The sequence below is a fragment of the Triticum dicoccoides genome, chromosome 2A (assembly GCF_002162155.2).
Source record: "Triticum dicoccoides isolate Atlit2015 ecotype Zavitan chromosome 2A, WEW_v2.0, whole genome shotgun sequence".
Lineage (NCBI taxonomy): Eukaryota > Viridiplantae > Streptophyta > Magnoliopsida > Poales > Poaceae > Triticum > Triticum dicoccoides.
Genome location: NC_041382.1, coordinates 49,920,565 through 49,926,564, shown reverse-complemented (window position 1 = coordinate 49,926,564; position 6,000 = coordinate 49,920,565).

The following is a 6,000-nucleotide window of genomic DNA, read 5'->3' as shown; positions in this document are numbered from 1 at the left end:
TGCACATGCGCGGTGGCCGACTCAGTGTGTTTCACCGACTTGGTCCTTTTGTTGCCGTCCGGGCGCCCGTCGGTCGCGCCCGGCGTTGGCATGTCCGGCTTGTACGTCTCCTTTGCCTTGGCGAGGGTGCGCCGGACATCCGCCCACTTCTCGATCTGGCAGAAGAAGTGGAGGTACTTGAAATCTTGGTCGCTGATGTCCTGGCGAAACATGGCGAACATCCGCACCATTTGCGCCGAGGAACAACAGTCGGCGGCGCACACGCCGAAAAGAAAAGGAAGAGACCGGTGTGCCATATCTGATCCTCGATGCTGGCGCCACTCTCCGGGTGAGCCGCGATCTCCTTGACGATCCCATGACATTTGTTGCACGTCGTTTGGATGAGCCCCCAATGGTTCGCCATTGCCTTCGACCCGCGCTGCATGTAGATGCGTTTGAAGTAGTGGTCGACGGGTTTGCGCTCGTCGAACTCGACCTTGATGCGCTCCCAATACGTGTCGACGCTCTGATTCGTGCCGGTGATTGGGTCGAGGCAGACGACTTTACACGCTTTGGTGAGGCACTCGTCCTCCTTGGACGCCCACTTGATGCGCGGCTCGCCGGTCTTGGCCGCCCGGTTCTTCTTCTTCTCCCCTTTCCTCGCCGGAGCAGGCGCCGGCTCCTCCTCCTCCTCTGGCTCCTCCTTGCAGTAGTCATGCTCGCCGTCCATGTCGCCGTTGAGGTTCATTGTGTCGTCTTGGGCAATGAACCCGGGGGAGGCGGCGGCGGCCAAGCCGGTCATGATGATGTCGTCCATGTCGGTCTTCGTCGCGTCGGTGTCGCCGAGATGCGACGAGGAGGCTTGCGAGAAGAGCAACGCGACACGGCGGAGAGGTGGCGTCGGGGAGGTTGCGTAGGCTGGCGGCGAGTAGGTGCACGGAGGGTACTGCACACCGGCGAAGGCGGGCGAGGGTGTGCGCTGGGCCAGGTGACCATGCGGGAAGGTGATGTTGGGGTTGAACCCGCCGTGCGCGTCGGGGTCGGCGTAGCCCGGCGACGGCGTGCAGCCCCAGGGTTGTGGCGACGACGAGAAGTCGGTCGGAGACCTGACGCTTTGCTGGCTCCAAGACGCGTACGGGCCGTGGCCGCCGGGTGGATTCATCATCCCCTCTCGAGCGGCCTCGGCTTGTTAGGCCGCGCGCTCCTCCTGCTCCACCATCGCCGCAGCCGCGAGCGCCGCCCTGTCCCCGGCCTTCTTGGCATTGGCCCTGTTCCACCGGTCGGTGGTGACAGCCTCCCAGCACTGAACTTCCACCCTCCAGTCGGTGTTAGGCATGCCCGGGGGCTTGGACGGCGTCACCCTCTGCTTCCTCTGCTTCGGCTGGGTGGTGGCGGCGGCGGCGGTGGCATCCGTCGCGCCACGGAGGGCCACGTACTTCTTCGGCGGCTTGACGGCCGATTGGGAGGGGAGGAGGAGGAGATTGGTGGGAGGAATGGAGAATGAGACATAAGCCGAGGGGGGAAAGCGGGAGGAAACGACGGGAAAAGGGCCCCCTCTCACCGGCAGAGCGGCCCCATGTCCCTTTTGGCTTCTGCCGGCGCGCCCAGGCAACCCCCGGTGCTTGGGTTCGGCTCGGGTTCGCCGGCTGTTATTTCAGCCTAAACCGGCGCTAAATGATATCCTGAGGGCGCGGCTGCGCCGATTTTCAGGCGCCGACACTAGAAAAACGCCTTGAGAGGACCTGTTGGGGGCGCGGCTGGAGATGCTCTTAGAGAATCTACAACAAGGATCACCTAATTTCGAGCCTCAATCGTGTCCGCGCCTGGTGAGTGTCCGGGCAATCCTCTAATTTTTGCTGCAAAATAACCACGTCCCCCACTTTCTCTCTCCATGCGGCATTTCATCGAATACTTCTAGTGCACACACACTGGCAAGTCAGGAGGCGCACAAAATGCCGGTGAGCACGCTCGGCGGCTAGCATGTGGCCGCGACCCGCACACCCGGCGGTAGCACGCGCTGGCGACGCCCAGATCGGGCACTCCGACGGACGTACGCTGCTGGACTGTTGGATCAAAGGCGCGAGGCTACACAACCAAGCGGTGGAGACGAACAAAGGAGAAAGGAAGATGAACACTAATTTTTTGCGAGGCCCAACTGCTTGCCCCTTTTCTTTCTTTCTTCTCTTATTATGCGCTAACAGAACTGAAACGTAAAACCAGTACAGAACGGGTAAGTCGGCCGTGCCATCCCACGTCCACCCGATCGTCGTGGTGTTGCCATCACGCAAACATGCAGTCGTGCCATCCCACGATCCGCTTGCGGTGGCCTAGCTATCTAACAGAAAGTCCAAGTATACTACGCCAAGTCGTGAACAAACTCACGCTTCATGGCCCTATTATCCAGCTAGGAATCAACTACTTAGCGCGTATCTACACGTTGCAGTCACGTGCACGTACGAGCTAACCTTCTAAACTAATGCATGAAGCTAATGACTAATGCGATATCTGAACCTGCCTTTGTAACAAGATTTGCACCAACAATCACCTCCCTAATCTTGTTACTCAACTTGTTTCTTTGCGTACCAAAACTTCATGCCGGCTCAACCTAGGCATCTCCGTTGCTGCTGCTGGACTTCAGACATGGCTTCCTTGTTGACCTGTGCACAACCCCAGCTGATGTCTTGAGCAGCACCTTGTACAGTCGGTTGTGTGCTCTTTGTACCTTCATCTGCACCTTCCCAAACCTGTCTCTAATCCACATGAATGTATCATCTAGCACTACTCTAATTCCATCCTCTGAGAGCTTTCCAAGACTGATTATGTTACTGCATAAACTTGGTACAAAGTATACCTCGGTCAAATGCAGCTGCTCACCACTCTTGCATTCAACAAGGACTGGACCTTTTCCTTCAATAAGAGCTGTAGACCCATCTCCAAGCTTCACACGTCCAAGGATGCTTTTTATCTATCTCCTTGAATTTGCACCGTGAGCCTGTCATGTGGTTGCTAGCACCACTATCAAGCCACCATGCATCAGCTGATCCATCCATGCTCAACAAAGGCTTGACATTCTCCTCATTCAGCAGGAGAAACTCATTGCCTTTCTTCAGAAGCTCCACTCCCGGCCTGTTCATGCTGAGTGCTACCGGCGGCGGTGTTGCAGCCGCCGGCATCGCGGCCGCCGGCGTCGTAATGGCAGCCCTCAAGGCCGCTAGCGGCGTTGCTGCCGCTGGTGTCGTTGAGGTAGTCCGCGTGCTTCCTTGTATGGCTCCTGCCGTTGTTTTGTTCACGAGGGCATGCAGCACGCCATTCTCCTTGCAGAGTACGCGCTGCACCTCCAGCAGCTTGGCCTTCTCCTCACTTGTGTACACCAACAACTCTGCCTGTGTCCTGTACTCATCGGACATGACAGGCATCTTTGCATTTGCAGCGGCTAACTCACTGCATAGCCGCTCAGCCTCAGCCGTGGCAGCCTCCAACTTGGTGACTGTAGCTAAGGGGCGAAACACCTCATTCACCTTGATACCTTCTGGCTTGACGACGTCTGCGACCTGCTCCTCCGCCCCCGGTGCAAGCTCACATGCCACCGCCATCAGCAGCCCCGTCTCGTAGTCGACGTCGACAGCTGCAAGGAGCACCTTCTCTTTCTTCAATGCCTCACACTCGGACTTGAAGTGTCCTTTCTCCCCGCACTCGAAACAGGTAATCTTCGACTTGTCGAACTTGCCGTGGGGCTTTTTCTTGTCGTCATCTCGGTCGCGGCCACCGCCACGACCGTCGCCGTCCTTGCCGCCGTTGCTGGAGCCCTCTCCTTTCTTCTTTTCTTCCCGGACCAGTGCCTCCAGCTGCGCATGTGAGACCAGCATCAACTTCTCGCCGTCGTCGCCACGGTCTTGGCGCCGCCCGGACTCGTTCTCCTCGAACGCCCGCAGCTGCCCAACGGCCTCGGCGACCGACATCTTCTTGACGTCGCCCCATTGCTCGATCTTCCCGATTATTGGCAGGAAGAGATCCGGGACCGCCGTGAACAGCGGCTTGACAACGGCGTGCTCCTGCAAGTTCTCGCCAAGCACTCGAATTTCTCCGACAAGCGCGGTGAGCCGGTGCCCGAATGCACCGACGTCTTCACCTCCTTCCATGGTTAGGCGCTCAAAACGCCTTGTGAGGTGACTGATGCGTGCCTGCACAACACGCTCATCATCGATACGCATGGTGCGGATGGCCTCCCAAGCCTCCTTCACCGACTCGTATTCCATGATCGACATCATCATGTCGTTGGGAACCGACTGCGAGATAGCAGCCATGGCTCCCTAGTCCTTGGCCTCATCGACGTCTTCTCCGGTGATCACCGACTACATGCCCATTGGCTTGAGGATGATCTTCATCTTCGCTGCCCACAACTGATAATTGCTTTCAGTCAGCTGGGGGTACTGCATCGGCACTCCGACGCTCCTCGTTGGCGCGGCCACGACGACCGTCCCATCGCTGGAGCTGCTGGCTCCAAGACTCTTGCTCGGTGGCGTGTACTTTCCGCCGCCACCGGCGTCGCTCTTCATCGGTGACTGATCTCCCATTGCTACACACCGCCGCCGATTCGCCTCCGGCCACAACCAGGCTCTGTATACCAAGTGTTGGATCAAAGGCGCGAGGCTACACAAGCGAGCGGTGGAGACGAACGAAGGAGAAAGGAAGACGAACACTGGTTTTTTGCGAGGCCCAACTGCTTGCCCCCTTTATTTCTTTCTTCTCTTATTATGCGCTAACAGAACTGAAACGTAAAACCAGTTCAGAGCGGGTAAGTCGGCCGTGCCATCCCACGTCCACCCGATCGTCGTGGTGTTGCCATCACGCAAACATGAAGTCGTGCCATCCCACGATCCGCTTACGGTGGCCTAGCTATCTAACAGAAATTCCAAGTATACTACACCAAGTCGTGAACAAACTCACGCTGCATGGCCCTATTATTTAGCTAGGAATCAACTACTTAGCGCGTATCTACATGTTGCAGTCATGTGCACGTACGAGCTAACCTTCTGAACTAATGCATGAAGCTAATGACTAATGCAATATCTGAACCTGCTTTGTAACAAGATTTGCCCCAACAATCACCTCCCTAATCTTGTTACTTAACTTGTTTCTTTGCGTACCAAACCTTCATGCCGGCTCAACCTCGACATCTCCGTTGCTGCTGCTGGACTTCAGACATGGCTTCCTTGTTGACCTGTGCACAACCCCAGCTGATGTCTTGAGCAGCACCTTGTACAGTCGGTTGTGTGCTCTTTTTACCTTCATCTGCACCTTCCCAAACCTATCTTTAATTCACATGAATGTATCATCTAGCACTACTCTATTTCCATCCTCTTAGAGCTTCCCAAGACTGATTATGTTACTGCATAAACTTGGTACAAAGTATACCTCGGTCAGATGCAGCTGCTCATCACTCTTGCATTCAACAAGGACTGGACATTTTCCTTCAATAAGAGCTGTAGACCCATCTCCAAGCTTCACACGTCCACGGATGCTTTCATCTATCTCCTTGAATTTGCACCGTGAGCCTGTCGTGTGGTTGCTAGCACCACTATCAAGCCACCATGCATCAGCTGATCCATCCATGCTCAACAAAGGCCCTGTTTGGTTCAGCTTTTATCGAGGGATTCCGCTACCGCGCAGCAGAATCTGAACCAAAGGACAAACCCAACATAATCCAATTCCAGAAATCCGTTGCCAAAATCTAAACCAAAAGCGGAAGCAGCCTAGGACATGCTTTCCAAAATCTGATTCCGCCGCGGGCCAAAATCTAAAAAAGTTGTATCAGCTGGTTTGCCAAATGACCTACATCTTTTTCACACCAGATTTTCCACAGCTTTTTTTCCACAACAGATTTTTCATAGCTGCTTTTAGAAATCCACAACCGAACCAAACAGCGCCAAAGGCCTGACATTCTCCTCATTCAGCAGGAGGAACTCATTGCCTTTCTTCAGAAGCTCCACTCCCGGCCTGTTCATGCCGAGTGCCGCCGGC